Consider the following 19,441-nt stretch of genomic DNA (forward strand, 5'->3'; position numbering starts at 1 on the left):
TGTCATTGAGGATGGGTGCATTAAGAAATGCCAATCCAGTTTTAATATCCATATGGACCGGCATCCATTGAGTGACTATCACTCCTTAGTGGGTAATGTGTTAAACAAAACAGATTGTTGGGTATGCTCTCAAGTACCTCAGGGTCATAGCAAATCAGGGCTAGTACCATTTCCTTTAACGATAGAGGAGGTACTTGAGTTAAATGGTGGGAGACCGGTGGACCGGAGGTTTAATATCTCCAGCCCTCCTAGTTTGAAGCTCCACCAATACCATGTGGATAGGTCCCTATTATGTTTCAACATCTCCAATCCCCGAAAGCCGGGAAATTGGGAAGTGTCATGGAGTAACCAAACCATGACCTTTTCGCATAGAGCAGATAGAATGCCTACAGATACAGAGCTTGTACGCCACATAGCCAGTAGAGGAAAATCTTTCCGGTATAGGTATACCTTAGGAAATAGGATTACTAGAGTTGGAGAGGTATCACCAGGATACTGTGCACATATCGTACAACCTGATACGTGTACTAAGCAGATGGAAGAATTAGGGTTAGGAGATTTCACATGGAAGGTGTGTAATATGGTTATGTCCTACTCCGTCCCATATGTTCTCCCCGATGATGCATATTTCATATGCGGGAGAAAGGCGTACAAGTGGCTTGCCCCAAACTCTGAAGGATTGTGTTATATTGGAAAAGTACTGCCTGAAGTAATGACTGTATCACATGACAAAATGAAAGACATACACCGTGGTGCCCAAGCTCCTTATACTCACACCCATTACGAGCACGTTGTTAAAAGGCACCTGATAGAGAAGACAGAGCATCCGGCCTCTGATCTGATAAGTGAATCCACCGGGATTCAATTCTTAATCGCGTTAGATTTTACCCGCACCGCTAGAGGAGTGCTGAATTATAAATACATATCGGCGCTCGCAAATTTGTTAGATAATATCACTGAAATGTATGATGACACGTTTAGATATACTGGAAGGGAACTTCAAGCTTATAAAACAGAACTGGTGCAGCATAGAATGGTTCTTAATTACCTCACAGCAGTGACAGGTGGATATTGTGTTACATTGGCAACACAGTACGGCGTGAAGTGTTGCACGTATATCACGAATAACACCGAGGATCCGGTCGAGGTCATAGACCAAAAGATGGACGATATTCTCCAATTGAAGTGGGAATTTCGCAGGAGACACAATCTCACTCTTGCTGCTGTAGGTAATGAGCTGACTGGTTGGGTGTCATGGTTGAACCCGCGAAATTGGTTTTCTGGTTTAGGAGAATGGGCTCAAGGAGTCATAATGGATGTTGGGAAGTTTCTCCTATGTATCTTAGGTGTTGTCATATCGATTGGATTGATATTTAGATGCGGTCAGGCTTTAATGAAGTGCAAACATCGTACAAGGGTAATGAGTTTAAGGAGTGAGGAAACTGTAATTAACCTGGACTTGATTTATGACCCAAATGTAGAAACAATGATGTGATGAAAATGCGATTTCTACGGTCCGTTTCTTTCACCTGTTTTTCCGTTTTCTCCAAGGTAACAAGACCCACTTGGACGAGGAATTTGATGAGCCGATATACAGACAACAGAGGGATTAAAGAAGAAGTTTGACAACCTGATACACAGATTTTTGATGAACTATGCCATGGATCCCCAGTTTCCCTAGAAATTTTAAAATTACGCTAGCCCAACACTTTTGTAAATCTATGGACATTGACAGCTTTGCTCGCACCTTATGGGCAAAAGCACAAAGAAGACTGCATTCAACAGACACCAAACAAGACCTCAATCGACGAATGTACATTTACCTGACATAGAATACCACCGAATTTACCGTAATTATGTCTTTTCTTCATTTCTACAACCCTCAGGTAATGACACACATAGTCGATAGGGAATACAGGCACAGATATCAGCAATCACATATCTCCCCCATTCATGTATCATCAACTAAAATGTGCTCCCCCATTTTGTTACAACCAAAGCCAAAAAGAGCTCGGTAAAGTCTGACAGCCCATCCACAGACCCGTACCGCGGGATAAGAAGTAATTCAAATGTATACTTCGCAATACCTCGAAGCTTGATTTAAAACACGTACGGCACGATGATACATGACCCCCAAGCACGGATTCATACACACATGCTTCTGCTATCTCACTAGGTCATACCCTCTTCACACCTTCTCCCCTCTCCTCCTTTACCCAACCATGTAAATGTATTAACCCCTAACATATATTTTTCTCTTTTTGAAATGTTTTCAGGAAGTGGCAGTTATTGTTGACTGCCAAAGGGTGGACTGTCAAAGTCAGAAAAATATCTCTACACACACTGCCATATTTGCACCTCATACTGGTCCGCACTGCGCATGCGTACGCTCTCCCGTACGTGCACATACTCACAGTCGCGGGCACCCGCAGGCGCACGGTATGCGTATTTACGGTAGAGTTTATGTAATCGTAGCGTGCGACTCATTCGTTACATATTTTCACTAATAATGTTTTTTGTAGATCATGGTCCCTTTGATAGATTCTGAAAGTTTAGTTAACATAGCATGTTCCTGAACAGAGAGATCCCTCTTTGTATTGTACGAAGGGTCTAACAGGGGTCATACAGTAGTGTTTGGTACCCATCGGAAGAGTATTTAAATAGCAATATTCCGGTGTTGGTTTGGAGCGGATTAATCGCTCGTGCGAATAGTTATGGACATAAGAAGTTTATGTCCATTTACTATTATTTGTTCTTACTTAGTCATGCGGCGGGAAACCCATTATCCCACCCACCTGGACAGTTGGAAACAGTCACAGCCCACCTGTATGAATCAACCTATGACCTTTTGTTATAATGCGAAGCCGAATTCCTGTGTCCAATGAACAATGAGATTGTAGGGACCATTGAATTGTATTGTGTGTGGGGCATAAATAGGCAGGCCGACCGTATCCAGTTCACTCTCTTCAACGGTTCTCATTGCTGATAATCGGGAGCTGGATATCGAGGCGCATGCGATCGTTTCCCCTTGTGCGTAAGTTCTCTCCGCAATCATATTGTCTTGATGTTATTGTAAGCCATCTCTCTCTCCCCTCTTTCTCCCTTATTTTCCCTTGATTGTATTGTATTGTATTGCGTTGTATTTCCTGTGTAGTTATCTGGTTAGTTAGTCTATGTTATATTGTAGTGTATGATTTGTTCTGTGATTCTTTTGCAAGTATAATAGTCATAATACATATAATAGGTTTTGGACCCTAAGCCCAGGTATCTGTGTATTTCTTATAGTGTTAAGTATTCCCTGAGCGTCGGTGACGCTCAAGCAGCTTTGTAGTTAATCAGGTTACACCAGGTTGCACTTACACTCTGTCACCACACTAAGGTTTACTGTATATTTCGTTGTTAAAGGTATAGATATAAAGGTTTAACGTTATAAGCGTCTGCACCGCTGGTGATCTCCTCGTGGTCCCGAGCGTCCGCTACGCTATAGCGAATCATTACGTTAGTCGGCAGCCAATAGCGTGCCTGCCTGTGATCTCTGGGCCGTAAGCGAACGTGACGCTTGAGCGTCTCGACTACGGTTGAGCGATCGCTACGCAACTTGCGTACCCTTACGGTACTTCCTACGTAGATAGCGTACAGTGTTCTTAGACCTCTTAAAGTGTTTTATATACGATAAATATTTAGCTTTATCAGTGATAATTAGATATCACCTTGTTTTCGCATTAAACAGACTTCCACATGAGAAAGCAGCAAGGATGCAGTGGCGTTAATGTTTCCTGGTGTCAACTTGTATTATTTCAGTAGACATTGAAATGAGGATGCATCTTGCTGCCTTTCCAATGAAGCAAGTTTAATTTAGTAATAGGTGAAAAACCATCCTTACAAAGGTGTTAATCAGAGACTTGGCTTTGTGGACACTTTTCAGAGAACAAATTTGTTAGCATAAAAATAAAGCCAGAAAATGAAGAGCTGTTTAATAACTCAATTGGATTTTTCTGCCAGCATATTTTTTTTCTCTGCAAACCACTGCTAAATTGTGCTTCCTAGCTGTTTTTATAAAATCAATGAATCAAATCTAACTCTGATTACATCAGAGAAGGCCAGGTACCCTACACCATAAGAGGGAGTTTGAAATTTTGACTTGTCTACTTAAAGATCACCAAAATCTGATAACAAGATCAATTACATCCCTGGGTGGGATTGAACCACCAACCTTTTAGTTAATAGCCGTACACACTAACTGATTGCGCCACAGAGACACTTTGCGAAAGTGCATACTGACAAAGGCTAATAAGCATTCATCTAAAACGTTTCCTAGAAAAACTTTAAAAAGTCAATAATCTGGAGAGTTTTTGTAAGATGTTTCTTCCATCAACCAACGAAGAAACACATTGGTACTTTCCCATGATGAGTGAGTGCTTCAGGATCTCATGCACTTACATGTGCAGCAGAGTACAGCAATGGAAGCATGCTGGGCTCATAACCCAGAGGTAGGCAGATTGAAACTCTCCTCTGCTGTATGCTTTTTTTTTGTTAATTAAAGTAATCCAAAACTGGGATTGATATTTTGGCTCTTTTATTTTTACTTAAAGTACAATAACTTTTACCATTTTAATTTGTTTTAATAGTATATTGACAGTATTGTTTTCTTTCAAAAATCCACTTAATTTTCTTTACCCTATTATTAAAATGGTAATTGACAAAAACAAACTACATTGTCACCAGAAGAGCAATACAAAATGTACAAGTGATATATTAAAATCATCTTTCTAGCTTGAATTTCAATGATGCATTGGGGCAACGATTTTGTGAGAAACATCTTCACCCTTAAATAAAGATTTTCTTAATTCCTTACCTGTGTGCTAATTAGATATCACCTTGTTTTCGCATTAAACAGACTTCCACATGAGAAAGCAGCAAGGATGCAGTAGCGTTAATGTTTCCTGGTGTCAACTTGTATTATTTCAGTAGACATTGAAATGAAGATGCATCTTGCTGCCTTTCCAATGAAGCAAGTTTAATTTAGTAATAGGTGAAAAACCATCCCTACAAAGGTGTTAATCAGAGACTTGGCTTTGTGGACACTTTTCAGAGAACAAATTTGTTAGCATAAAAATAAAGCCAGAAAATGAAGAGCTGTTTAATCACTCAATTGGATTTTTTTTTTCAGCATATTTTTTTTCTCTGCAACCCACTGCTAAATTGTGCTTCCTAGCTGTTTTTTATAAAATCACTGAATCAAATCTAACTCTGATTACATCAGAGAAGGCCAGGTACCCTACACAATAAGAGGGGGTTTGAAATTTTGACTTGTCTACTTAAAGATCACCAAAATCTGATAACAAGGTAAATTACGTCCCTGGGTGGGATTGAACCACCAACCTTTTGGATAATAACCGAACACGCTAACTGATTGCGCCACAGAGACACTTTGCAAACGTATATTCTGACAAACGCTAATAAGCATTCATCTAGAACGTTTCCTAGAAAAACTTTAAAAAGTCAATAATCTGGAGAGTTTTTGTAAGATGTTTCTTCCATCAATCAACGAAGAACATTCAAGCTGATTTCTTGCAGCAGCTGGGCACTGTAACAGCTCCAGAGCTGCTCTTTAAGGCAACTAAAAGGGTGTGGGCCCTGCAGCACTACCTGTAGTTCGCATTGTGCGTTGGAAGGCACAAAGTAAGCAGACGGGAGAAGTCAGGATAGTGCGCAAGGGCATAGAAGGGAGCGGCTCAAGAAAAGAGAAGTGGAAACAGACAGCAAACTAGGCTGGAGAGAGACCTGAGACAAAGAGATCTGAATTATACGAGAGCCGACCAGGGGAAACACAAATTATGCAGTCAAGTTTCCCACATTTGGGGAAATCACAGGGGCAGCACACCCAGAGTGCAATGGGTGAGCCTTGCCCTGGGAGAAGCACCTACATGATCATAGTATCTCACCTGGCAGGTAAGTAGGAGTTGGGCTAGAGCTGCGAAGGGTCGCTGCTCGGGTACCCCCCTGTCAAGTGAAGGAGATCCAACTGAGGCAGCACAAGGGAACTCTCGAAAGAAGAACAAGGCTAGAGGAAGATCTGAGACAAAGAAATCTGATTTTTACCAGAGTTGACCAGAAGAAAGCACAAATGCAGTCCCCCACTACCACAAATAATGCAGTTGAGTTTCCCACATTTGGGGAAATCACAGGGGTCAGCATACCCAGAATGCAATGAATGAACCTCACCCTGGGAGAACAATCTTCATGACCATGGTATCTCCTATGCAAAATAAGTATGATTTGGGATAGGGCTGGGGAGGGCCGCTGCTCAGGCACATCTCTGTCAAGTAAAGGAGATTCAACTGAGGCAGCACAAGGGAACTCTCATCTGGGGACAACAACTGCAGGGAGAACACATATTTTCAGATGAACATGGGAGGGCAGAAGGCTGCCTAATACTGAAGCACCCCCAAACAACAAACCAAATGCAACAACTAGTGCAAGCATTCCTGGGGGAAGGCCTGCAGCAGATGGATTTGCATATGGTGATGTCATCCAAGCAGTGGGTCAAAGTTGGCTTCAACCCTCGTCTGCATATGAAAAGAAAAAAGGGATGTGCAGGGCATGGCGTCCTTTTGTGGCGCTTGGATGACCCCTAATTTGCATTAAACATCTCCACCCTCCTTCGGTGTGGGGCTCATGTTGGCTATGCCCCAGCCCCTGAAGCAGATGAGAGTTCCCTTGTGCTGCCTCAGTTGAATCTCCTTTACTTGACAGAGATGTGCCTGAGCAGCGGCCCTCCCCAGCCCTATCCCAAATCATACTTATTTTGCATAGGAGATACCATGGTCATGAAGATTGTTCTCCCAGGGTGAGGTTCATTCATTGCATTCTGGGTATGCTGACCCCTGTGATTTCCCCAAATGTGGGAAACTCGACTGCATTATTTGTGGTAGTGGGTTACTGTGTTTGTGCTTTCCTCTGGTCAGCTCTGGTAAAAGCCAGATTTCTGTGTCTCAGATCTTCCTCTAGCCTTGTTCTTCTTTCGAGAGTTCTCTTGTGCTGCCTCAGTTGGATCTCCTTCACTTGACAGGGGGGTGCCCGAGCAGCGACCCTCCTCAGCTCTTGCCCAACTCCTACTTACCTGCCAGGTATGATCAGGAAGGTGCTTCTCCCAGGGCAAGGCTCACCCATTGCACTCTGGGTGTGCTGCATCTGCGATTTCCCCAAATGTGGGACACTTGACTGCATAATTTGTGTTTCCTCTGGTCGGCTCTCATATAATTCAGATCTCTTTGTCTCAGGTCTCTAATGCTAATGGCTGATTAGAATAAATGCCGTGCAGCTGCCTTGCTGCACGGCCAGAGAGCAGGTGAATATCTTAATTTCCTAAAGCCTAGCAACGGGGAACGCGGTCCGCCAGTGGCGTCCCCGTTGCTAGGGTCCGTGCGGCTCAGCACGCCCGGCGTCTAGCGTTGCTAGGGAGCCGGCGGCTGTACGTGCACGGCATCTCTAGTTGCTAGGCGCCGGGCCGCGCAGACCATCAAGCGGACCCCGGCGCCAAACAGTACCCCACCCCTTGAGGAGGGGTCAAGGAACCCCTAAAGCCAGGTTTCTGAGGAAATTCCCGAAAAAATGCCCTCTTGAGCCTCGGGGCATGAAGATCCTTATCCAGGACCCAAGACCTTTCCTCCGGACCATAGCCTTTCCAGTGAACCAGAAAATACAGCCGATCCCGGGACAATTTGGAATCGAGAACCTTCTCTACCAAGAACTCCTGTTGTCCCTGTACATCTACTGGAGATCTACCCTGAGAGATCTTCCGAGGAAATCTACTGGAAGAAACGTATTGTTTCAACAGGGAACAATGAAACGTATTTCCAATCCTGAGAGATCTTGGTAAACGTAACCGAAAGGCAACTGGGTTGACTCTTTTAATAATAAGAAATGGCCCAATAAATTTGGGTCCCAGTCTAGCTGAGGATTGTCGAAGCCTGATGTTGCGAGTCGACAACCACACCCTATCTCCCACCTTAAAAGTGCAAGGACGTCGGAGCCTGTCAGAAAATTTCTTCTCTCGAAAGGCCGCTTTTCTGAGAGCAAGGTGCACCTTTTTCCAAATGGCTCTGAGATGGGAGGTTAAGGTAAGCGAGGAGACTGAGGAATGATGAAAAAAAGAATTAGCTCTGGGGTGAAAACCAAAAACTGAAAAGAATGGAGACTCTTTAGTGGAGGAATGACAAGAATTATTGTAAGCAAATTCAGCCAACGGAAGAAACTCGGACCAATCATTCTGGAGTTTGGCTGAATACAAGCGCAAATATTGTTTCAATGATTGGTTAACTCGTTCGGTTTGCCCGTTGGATTGTGGGTGGTAACCGGATGTTAACGACAATTTCATCTTCAATGAGGCACAAAAACATTTCCAGAATTGTGCGATGAATTGTGGACCCCGATCAGAAACAATATCAGTAGGCAACCCATGAAGCCTGAATACATGGCGGAGAAACAAAACTGCCAACCCTTGGGCAGAAGGCAATCGGGGAAGAGCAATAAAATGAGCCATTTTACTAAAACGGTCCACTACCACCCATATGACTCGGAATCCGGCTGAAAGGGGAAGGTCAACCACAAAATCCATAGAAATATGAGACCATGGCCTGAGAGGAACATTTAAGGGCATAAGTTGCCCGATGGGCAAGGAACGGGGAACCTTATGCTGTGCACAAACCTGACATGAATAAACAAATTCCTTGACGTCTTTAGAAAGACCAGGCCACCATACTGAGCGAGAGACTAACTCCAATGTCTTAGAGACTCCTGGATGCCCTGAAACTTTGTTATCATGGAATTCCGTTAAAACAGTAACTCTCAAAAACTCAGGGACGTAAAGACGACCAGCAGGAGTAATTCTAGGAGCTTGGTGTTGAAGCTGTTTTAACTGGGTAAATAAATCTTGTGTGAGGCCCGCCCAGATGACCGAAGATGGAAGTATGGGGGTAACAGGATTGTTATTGTGAACCGGAAGAAAGCTATGTGACAGGGCATCAGCCTTAGTATTCTTGGAACCAGGCCTGAAAGTGATTATAAATTTGAAACGTGTAAAAAATAATGCCCAACGTGCCTGCCGGGCATTAAGCCGCTTAGCCGATTCAATGTATTGCAGGTTCTTATGGTCAGTCAATACCGAAATAGTATGTTTTGCTCCCTCCAGCCAATGCCTCCACTCCTCGAAAGCCCATTTTACCGCCAGTAACTCCCGATTACCAACGTCATAGTTGGATTCAGCGGAGGAGAATTTCCTGGACATAAAGGCACAAGGATGTAACTCCAGAGACTCCGGATCCTTTTGAGAAAGGATAGCCCCCACTCCAACCTCCGAGGCATCAACCTCCACCACAAAGGGCAATTCCGGATTAGGATGTCTGAGGACTGGAGCCGAGACAAAGGCTTGTTTCAAGGCCCGGAAGGACAACTCAGCTTCACGCGACCAGTTGGTAGGATCCGCTCCTTTCTTTGTCAGAGCTACAATGGGAGCAACCAGGTCAGAAAAAGAATGAATGAACCTCCTATAATAATTCGCAAACCCTAAAAAACGCTTAATTGCTTTTAAATTGGTGGGTTGCGCCCAACTAAGGATGGCCTGGAGTTTCTTTGGTTCCATGGAAAATCCCTGAGGGGAAATTATGTACCCTAAAAAAGATACTTCCGTGACATGAAACTCACACTTCTCCAGCTTGGCATATAAATGATTCTCACATAACTTTTGAAGAACCAGACGCACCTGGGTAACATGTTGTTCCATTGATTTAGAAAAAATCAGGATGTCGTCTAAGTAAACGACCACGAATTTCCCTAGGAAGTCACGGAGCACGTCGTTAATGAGGTCTTGAAAAACTGCCGGAGCATTGGACAGGCCGAACGGCATCACCAGGTATTCGTAGTGACCCGACTGAGTACTGAAGGACGTTTTCCACTCATCTCCAGATTTAATTCGGATGAGGTTGTACGCTCCTCTAAGGTCAATTTTAGAAAAAATCACAGCAGAACGTAACTGATCAAAGAGTACAGAAATCAACGGCAAAGGATAGGTGTTTTTAACTGAGATCTTATTCAGGGCTCTAAAATCAATGCAAGGTCTAAGCGAGCCATCCTTTTTCTCCACAAAGAAGAAGCCTGCACTTAAAGGAGATTTTGATGGTCTAATAAATCCTTTCTCAAGGCTCTCCTTTACATAATCATTCATAGCCGCAGTTTCTGGCCCGGATAATGCATATAATCTTCCCTTTGGCAATGCGGCACCAGGAATTAACTCAATAGCACAATCATAAGGCCGATGGGGAGGCAGAATGTCCGCATTGCCTTTGGAGAAAACATCAGCAAACTCCTGGTATTCCACCGGAATGAGTTCTGGAATGATAGCTGCTACTCTGACTGGAAACGTGATACATTCCTTATCACAAAAAGTACCCCAATGTGAAATCTCCCCCGACCGCCAATCAATGGTGGGATTATGAAAGGCCAGCCAAGGGTGACCCAGAACAACTGGAACTGCTGGGCAATGTGTAAGAAAGAACTCGATTTTCTCGGAATGTAGAGCTCCTACTGTAAGTAGTGCAGGGGGTGTACGGAGAGAAATAATCCCATTAGACAGCGGACTCCCATCTAAGCCATGCATGGTGACACACCTACCCAAAGGTAACTGAGGAATGCCTAAGGCCTTAGCCCAAGTTAAATCCATAAAGTTTCCTGCAGCTCCACTGTCAACAAAAGCCGACACCGAAGAACTGAGGCTGCCAAAGGAAACTTTAACTGGGACTAAAAGGGAGTTATTCGAGGAGATAAGCTGCAGACCTAGGTGAACCCCCTCACAATTCACCTGGTCAAAGCGTTTCCCGACTTGTTCGGACAATTACGAGCAAAATGTCCCTTACCCCCACAGTACAGACAAAGACCAGAATTTTGCCTTCTGGCTCTTTCTTCAGGAGACAGCCGGGAGAGACCCATCTGCATGGTCTCCTCTACGTCTTCAGGAATGGAATTTACACACGGACTTGACCTTACAGGTGCTCCTTTTTCAGCCCTCCGCTCTCTGAGACGACGATCAATCTTAATAGAAAGCTCCATGAGTTTATCGAGAGTCTCAGGAGCGGGGTACTGAAGGAGACTGTCTTTTATAGACTCTGATAAGCCGAGGCGAAACTGACTGCGCAGGGCTGGGTCATTCCAGCCACAGTCATTCGACCAACGGCGAAACTCCGTACAATAAACCTCTGCAGGATTTCTACCCTGTCTGAGAGCGCGCAACTGACTTTCAGCGGACGCCTCTCTATCAGGGTCATCATACAAGAGCCCTAAAGACTCAAAAAAAGCGTCAACTGACAACAATGCCGGATCCTCTGCTCTTAAACCAAATGCCCAGGTCTGAGGATCCCCCTGGAGCAAAGAAATAATAAACCCGACCCGCTGAGATTCAGTACCCGAGGAAGTCGGTCTTAAACGAAAATAAAGTTTACAGGATTCTTTAAAATTAAAAAACTCTTTTCTATCACCAGAAAAACGGTCAGGCAAATGCATCTTTGGTTCAGGGACTACCCTTGGGGAAGCTCGCAAAAGATCTTCCTGCGACTTCACCCGAAGAGAAAGATCCTGAACCATCTGAGTAAGTTCTTGAATCTGGCTGACTAAGAGCTGACCAGGATTTGGCACTAAACCTGTTGGATTCATGAGGCCGATAAACTCTCACAAAACTGAATGAGAAAAAATTAAACCCCGTTTAATTTTAAGTTTTGGTATGGCCGGTAATAATGTTATGATTCCAGCACTCTGGTCAGAGAAGATCTTATGGCAAGGACTGGAGCACTGGAACGGAATGCTGGGGAAGGGAGCAGGACAGGAAAATAGCCCCTGGCGCCCTAACTCTGTTGTCTTACCCGTGTTGTCAGAAATCCCCTGCGAGACTATGGTTTCTTGAGCCCTTGGCAGCCGCGTTTGAAGGGCGGATTATGTCTGCCCAACTTCGATGCCCCCCGGTCTTAATGAGAGACAAAGGGAAACCCGAGACAGGGTGATAACAAGAGGCCCTCTAACTAAACAACCAGGCCAGGGGCTAAGCAAACTCAAAACTATAATATGTGCGGAGAAACCGCCAGGAAAAAGGACAACCAAAATATCCACTTGTCCAATTCTCCTACCCGGCACCGCCAAGTACCAGAGAGGACTTGTGGAAGCGGAACCCTCCGCAAATGCTCCAAACACAAAATATAAAAGGTAAAGCGGCTGAGCTGCAACACACGGCAGAGCCGCAACTCACGAACACCACTGGATATAAAACAGTGATCAGTCAGGACTCCAGGGAACCAAACGACCTCTTGGGATGAGATGACAACTCCCGAATACCGGACTTCTGCGGACTGGAATGACCGGATACAGCAGGACTGGAAACAGACTCTCAGCAAACAAAGGCAGCATGCAGGAAGCTATTACCGGCGTCTGTGAGAAGCCCTGGGAGTGTATTTAACAAGGAGTCCTCCAATCAGCTGCTAAAGGCTGATTAGAATAAATGCCGTGCAGCTGCCTTGCTGCACGGCCAGAGAGCAGGTGAATATCTTAATTTCCTAAAGCCTAGCAACGGGGAACGCGGTCCGCCAGTGGCGTCCCCGTTGCTAGGGTCCGTGCGGCTCAGCGCGCCCGGCGTCTAGCGTTGCTAGGGAGCCGGCGGCTGTACGTGCACGGCGTCTCTAGTTGCTAGGCGCCGGGCCGCGCAGACCATCAAGCGGACCCCGTCGCCTAACAGTATGACTACCAAAAACAACAACCGCGTCATTGGGACCAACTGCGATTTTGGCAAGTTTAGGAGCCAACCATGTTGTTGAAGAACTGTCAGGGAGAGTAGATGTTTTGCACCAACTGGTCCCTGGATCTCGCCTTTATCAGGAGATCATCCAAGTACGGCATAATTGTGACTCCTTGCTTGCGAAGGAGAACCATCATTTCCACCATCACCCTGGTGAAAATCCTCGGAGCCGTGGACAGACCAAACGGCAACGTCTGAAATTGGTAATGACAATCCTGAATTGCAAACCTCAGGTAGCTTGATGCAGTGGCTAAACGGGAACATGTAATTAGGCATCCTTATGTCTACCAAAACCATGAAATCTCCTTCCTCCGGACTGGAGATCCCTACCCTGAGAGATTCCATCTTGAAATTGAATTTCTTTAGGTAGAAATTGAGGGATTTCAGATTTAAGATTGGTCTGACTGAGCCGTCCGGCTTCGGGAGCACGAAGAGGCTTGAATAAAAACCTTCTCCCTGCTGACTAAGGCCGATTTGAACAATCGGTGAGGGGGAACGTCTTGAAACCCCAGTTTGTACCCTTGTGACACTATTTGTAAAACCCACGAGTCCAGGTCCAAATTAATCAAGAACTGACTGAAGTGTTTTAGACGTGCCCCCACTGGTGTGGGCTCCTGCAAGAGAGCCCCAGCGTCATGCAGTGGATTTGGCAGAAGCAGAGGACGATCTCTGCTCCTGCGATCTTGAAGAGGCTACAGACCTCTTCCCTCTTCTCCTTCCTCTACCTGCAAAGAAAGGGGAATCTTAACTTCTTGCATATCTATTGGGACAAAATGACTGCGTTAGACAATGATGCGTCTTCATCCGTTGAGAGGGAACATAGGGCAAGAAGGTTGACTTACCTGCGGGAGCTGCCGAGATCAAATTAACTAGGCAGTCACCAAACAAGGCTTCACCTTCATAGGGAAGAGACTCCCTTTCTTCTTGGAGTCAGCATCAGCATTCCCTTGGTGAATCCACAATGCCCTCCTATCCGAGACTGCCATGAAATTGGCCCGTGAATTCAAGAGTCCTATATCCCTTGCAGTCGTAAGTATGCTGCAGTGTCCTTGATATGATCCAACGTAAGGAGTATCCCATCTCTCCAAGATATCTATATCGGAAGACAAGGTATTCGACCAATTCTTGAATACTACTACTCACCCATGCGCATGTAATGGCAGGTCTAAGTAATGTACCCGTGGTTACATAACTAGAAATAATGTAGCTTCCTGCATACGATCCGCTGGATTTGTGACAGGGCCCCGTGCAGAACAGGGGGTGACTCCCACTTTATTCTGTCCGCAGCAGGAAATGAATAAACAATCGGAAACCTTTTGGGGATTTGAAACCATCTTGTCGAGCTGGCCCAGACTTTCTCAAACAGAGATGGAGAAACGTTACATCAGCTTTCATTATATATCTATATATACATACATATAGACCCCTTTGTCAGGAACAGCAGGGTCCTCAGTGATGTTAATATGTCCTTAATATCCACAATCATGTACTGAATGCTCCTTGCCAATATTGGATCTAATCAGGAAATATTATGGTCGACATAGGAATCAGTATCCGAGTCAGTATCAGTGTGTAGTAACATTTTTGCGGGCCTGAGGGAAAAGAAGCATAGCCATGAACATCACATCTATTCTCTACATCTGTGTCTGGGACACAGATTTATCCAACCTCACTCTGATATTATTGAAACTTTCACCCAGTCAGTTATTGGTGGTGCCAACAGGGCCACCATCATATGTCTGCATTCCTAATATAGTTTCCTCTTGGGAAAAACATTCAGCCACCGACATGTTGACACACATGTACCAAGTACCCACAGACACATCGGCTTATGGGGGATAGACCTACAGTAAATCTGTCAGAGGGACAGAGAGGATTTTTCAGCTCACAACCCAGCGCCAAAAGTACACAGTCTGGGAAATAATAAACTCTATAGTGATAGACTTGTAACGCTCTATAGATGTGCTGGTGAGGTGAGGAAGAAGCCCCGCCGCTGTAATGGCACGCTTCTGTCCCGCTCAGAAACAAATAATTAATTACGCTGGCGGGGTAAGGACAGTGCCCAGGCACTAATGTCCACTTTTGCCAGCCTTTTGTGAGGAATTTATGCTGCCCAGGGTGCCCCCCCCCCACCCACCCACAAGCCCTGCACCCTGCAGTGCCTGTGTTTGTGTGGAAGCATGGCGCACAGCATTCCGCTCGCTGCGTGGTACCTCAGAATGCCATCACTGGAGAAGAAGTCTTCTGTTCTTCTGCTACTCGCCTGTCTTCTGACTTCTGGCTCTGTAAGGGGGTGATGGCAGGCTACGGGAGTGGGCATCTAGGCGTACCCAGCGATCAGCACCCTCAGGAGCTAATGGTGTCCTGTCAGCCAGAAGCAGAGCCATTGAACTCACTAGAAGTTGGTCATACTTCTCTCCCCTAAGTTCCACGAAGCAGGGAGACTGTTGCCAGCAGCCTCCCTGAAAATAAGAAAAACTAACATAAGTCTTTTCAGAGAAACTCAGTAGAGCTCCCCTGTAGTGCATCCAGTCTCACTGGGCACAATTCTAAAACTGGAGTCTGGAGGAGGGGTATAGAGGGAGGAGACAGTTCACACCCTTTGAAAGTCTTAAAGTGCCCATGTCTCCTGCGGATCCCGTCTATACCCCATGGTTCTTAATGTGATCCCAGCATCCTCTAGGACGTATGAGAAAACAAATAACGCTCACACGAGGAGGAGAGAACAAAGGAAGCTATAAGGAGGGGAGGGGAGGGGAGGGGGGGGGGGAGGTAAGGTAGTAAAGGGATATTGGATAAACTACAACCTTATACATATTCATTAATGTACCAGTAGTTAGAAGTAGAAGAGCTCTAACAGAAACCACAAAGCTTATCTAAAGCCACACCACACTGGATATGCCCAATCTCATTTGATCTTTGAAGCAAAGCAGTATTGGACTTTGTTACTACCAAGCAGTCTCCCATCCATGTATTATCAGATTCTTTAGGTGTTTTTAAACTACCAACACCCTTTTCTTGGTACTGTACATTTAATTTTTACACATATTCTTTTATGTACCAGAAGTTAGAAGTAGAAGAGCTCTAACAGAAACCACCAGCTCATCTACAGCCACAGCACACTGGATTTGCCCAATCTCTCCTGATCATGGAAGCTGAGCAGTGTTGGTCCTGGTTTTAGTACTTGGATGGGAGACCACCAGGAAATACCAGGAGCTGTGTGTATTTTTACAATACCAACACTGTTCTCTTGATGCATTCCATTTTGAAACATTGGGGCAGATCTATTAAGCCTGGGGAACTGATAAAGTGCAAGGTGATAAAGTACCAGCCAGTCAGCTCCTAACTGTCATTTTTCAAACCCAGCCTGTGACATGGCAATTAGGAGCTGATTGGCTGGTACTTTATCACCATGCAAATTATCATTTCACCAGGTTTAATAAATCGTCCGCTTATTCATTTATGTACGAGTAGTTAGAAGTAGAAGAACTCTAACAGAAACCACTAAGCTCATCTACAGCCACACCACACTGTATATGCCCAATATCACCTGATCTTAGGCCTGGTTTGTTCTTGGATGTGAGACCACCTGGGAATACCAGGTGCTGTAGGTAGTTTTATACTACCAACACCGTTCTCTTGATGCATTCTATTTTGAAACTTATTCATTGATGTAGAAGTTAGAAACAGCAAAAATCATCTACAGCCGCATCACACTGGATATGTCCAATCCAGTGGCGTAACTAGAAATTTTTCTCCCCCAAGCCAAAAAATTCTTCGGCGCCCCCCCCCCCCCCCTTCATGCTCCATAATTGGGAGCAAGAAAGGGATAAATATGCGTGCGCCTAAGGCGCGCGCGTCAAAAAAAGGGGCGTGGTTTTGTCGGAGTGGGCGTGGTTTCGCATAAAGGGGCGTTGCATTGCAGGAAAAGACTACCTTATACCCCAGTTTTGCAACCTGCACGCCCATACGTTGGCCACCACAGGAAAGAAAAATAATCCTGATTCATGCCCCTTACATTATTTGTCATTTTTCCTCCTTATAGTAATGCCCAGTATACATTATGCCACATACTGCAATGGCCCTTAGACATTATGCCGCACACAATAATGCACGACACAATATGCACACACTGTAATGCCCCCGACACATTATGCCACACACCGTAATGTCTGTGACACATTATGCCACACACCGTAATGCCTGTGACACATTATGACAGGAATCGCAATGCCCGTTATACATTATGCTACACACTGCAATGCCCCTGATACATTATAGCACATACAATGTCTGTGACACATTATGACACACACCGCAATGTCCGTGATACATTATGCCACACACTGCAATGCCCAATACATTATAGCACATACAATGCCTGTGACACATTATGCCACACACTGCAATGACCTTGAGACATTATACCACAATGCCCGTGATATAGTATACCATACCCGTAATGCCTGTGACACATACCGCAATGCCCTGCCCGTTATACCCTATGCCACACATCGCAATGCCCGTTATGTATTATGCCACACTGCAATGACCCTGAGACATTATACCACATACCACAATGCCCGTGATATAGTATACCACACACCGTAATGCCTGACACATTATGACACACACCGCAATGTCCGTGATACATTATGCCACACACTGCAATGACCCTGAGACATTATACCAAATATCACAATGCCCGCGATATAGTATACCATACACCGTAATGCCTGCGACACATTATGACACACACCGCAATGTCCGTGATACATTATGCCACACACCGTAATGCCCATTACACATTAAGTCCTACAGTAAGGCTTCTAATTACTTTTCAATTACCTGCTCGTTGTCAGGGGTTTCATGCACTGGGTGTCATGCTCGTTGCCAGGGGTTTCATGCTCTTGGTTCCATGCACGGTGCCAGGGGTTTTCATGCTCAGGGTGTCATGCTCGTTGCCAGGGGTTTCATGCACTGGGTGTCATGCTCGTTGCCAGGTGTTTCATGCACTGGGTGTCATGCTCGTTGCCAGATGTTTCATGCACTGGGTGTCATGCTCGTTGCTAGGAGGTAGTCCTTGTTGCTAGGGCTGTGCTCCCAGTGCCACATATGTCCCCAGTGCCAGATATTCCCCCACGGTGCCAGGTACTTACATGCCCCAGTGCCAAATATAGTCCCCCCCCCCATGTGCCAGGTACACATATGCCCCCAGTGCCAGATATTCCCCCCCAGTGCCATATATGCCCCCAGTGCCAGATATTCCCCCCAGTGCCATATATGCCCCCCATGCCATATATGCCACCAGTGCCAGATACCCCCCCCAGTGCCATATATGCCCCCAGTGCCAGATATTCCCCCCCAGTGCCATATATGCCCCAGTGCCAGATATCCCCCCCAGTGCCAGATATGCCCCCAGTGCCAGATATTCCCCCTAGTGCCAGAAATGCCCCAGTGCCAGATATTCCTCCCCCCCCCCCCCCGTGCCATATATGCCCCCAGTGCCAGATATTTACCCCCCCCCCCGCCGTCGCTTTTTGGAGGGACACGGAGGGCACAGCTCGTCTCTCCTGTGTCCCTCCTGCTGCATCATCTCCGGCGGCCGCGGGTCTAATAGGGGGAAGTGCCGGTTCGTGAGCCAATTAGAGCTCACGGACGGCACTTCCCCCTATTAGACCCGCGGCCGCCGGAGATGATGCAGCAGGAGGGACACAGGGAGGCGCGCTGTGTGCCCTCCGTGTCCCTCCAAAAAGCGGCGGAGGGAAGGAGACTGCAGACTGACATGCGGACGCTCGTCCGCATGTCAGTCTGCTGTAAATCAGTGGCGCCCCCGCAGCCCCTCGCCCCCAAGCCACCGCGAGGACTGCGGGGGCAGTAGTTACGCCACTGGTCCAATCTCATCTGATGATGGAAGCTAAGCAGTGTTGTGCCTGGTTTGTTTTTGGATTTCAAGTCCTGCCTTCTGGTTTGGCCACGGCACCTCGGATATTCACCAAGGTCATGGCCGTGATGACGACCCTTCACCATCAGAGAATCAGGATCCTGCCAAATCTGGACGACTTGCTGATCCTGGTGAACTCCCAAGAGGTTCTCCACAGTTATCTGGAACTGGCGGTCCAATTCCTAAAAGTCCACGGGTGGCTCATCAACTGAAAAAAGTCCTCGCTGGTCCCTGCTCGGAACATTGTGCACCTAGGGGCACTGCTGGACACACACAGCCAACAATAAGTAAGAACAAATAATAGTAAATGGACATAAACTTCTTATGTCCATAACTATTCGCACGAGCGATTAATCCTCTCCAAACCAACACCGGAATATTGCTATTTAAATACTCTTCCGATGGGTACCAAACACTACTGTATGACCCCTGTTAGACCCTTCGTACAATACAAAGAGGGATCTCTCTGTTCAGGAACATGCTATGTTAACTAAACTTTCAGAATCTATCAAAGGGACCATGATCTACAAAATACATTATTAGTGAAAATATGTAACGAATGAGTCGCACGCTACGATTACATAAACTCTACCGTAAATACGCATACCGTGCGCCTGCGGGTGCCCGCGACTGTGAGTATGTGCACGTACGGGAGAGCGTAC

General features: G+C 45.9%; 3 non-coding genes and 1 pseudogene across 3 annotated transcripts; 2 read left to right on the top strand and 2 right to left on the bottom strand.

Annotated features, from left to right (window-relative positions):
* Positions 1–5,797: 5,797 nt before the first annotated feature.
* LOC134990522 (U1 spliceosomal RNA) lies at positions 5,798–5,960 on the bottom strand. Its single transcript, XR_010195325.1, has one exon. It is a non-coding gene; the product is annotated as a U1 spliceosomal RNA (small nuclear RNA).
* A 152-nt stretch (positions 5,961–6,112) lies between these two features.
* On the bottom strand, positions 6,113–6,276 carry LOC134990520 (U1 spliceosomal RNA). The gene has a single exon (XR_010195323.1). It is a non-coding gene; the product is annotated as a U1 spliceosomal RNA (small nuclear RNA).
* Positions 6,277–6,799: 523 nt separating this feature from the next.
* LOC134990521 (U1 spliceosomal RNA) lies at positions 6,800–6,963 on the top strand. The gene has a single exon (XR_010195324.1). It is a non-coding gene; the product is annotated as a U1 spliceosomal RNA (small nuclear RNA).
* Positions 6,964–7,115: 152 nt separating this feature from the next.
* LOC134990523 (U1 spliceosomal RNA) lies at positions 7,116–7,270 on the top strand (annotated as a pseudogene).
* The last annotated feature ends 12,171 nt before the right edge of the window (positions 7,271–19,441 follow it).

Source organism: Pseudophryne corroboree, unplaced genomic scaffold (genome assembly GCF_028390025.1).
Source record: "Pseudophryne corroboree isolate aPseCor3 unplaced genomic scaffold, aPseCor3.hap2 scaffold_1172, whole genome shotgun sequence".
NCBI classification, from domain to species: domain Eukaryota; kingdom Metazoa; phylum Chordata; class Amphibia; order Anura; family Myobatrachidae; genus Pseudophryne; species Pseudophryne corroboree.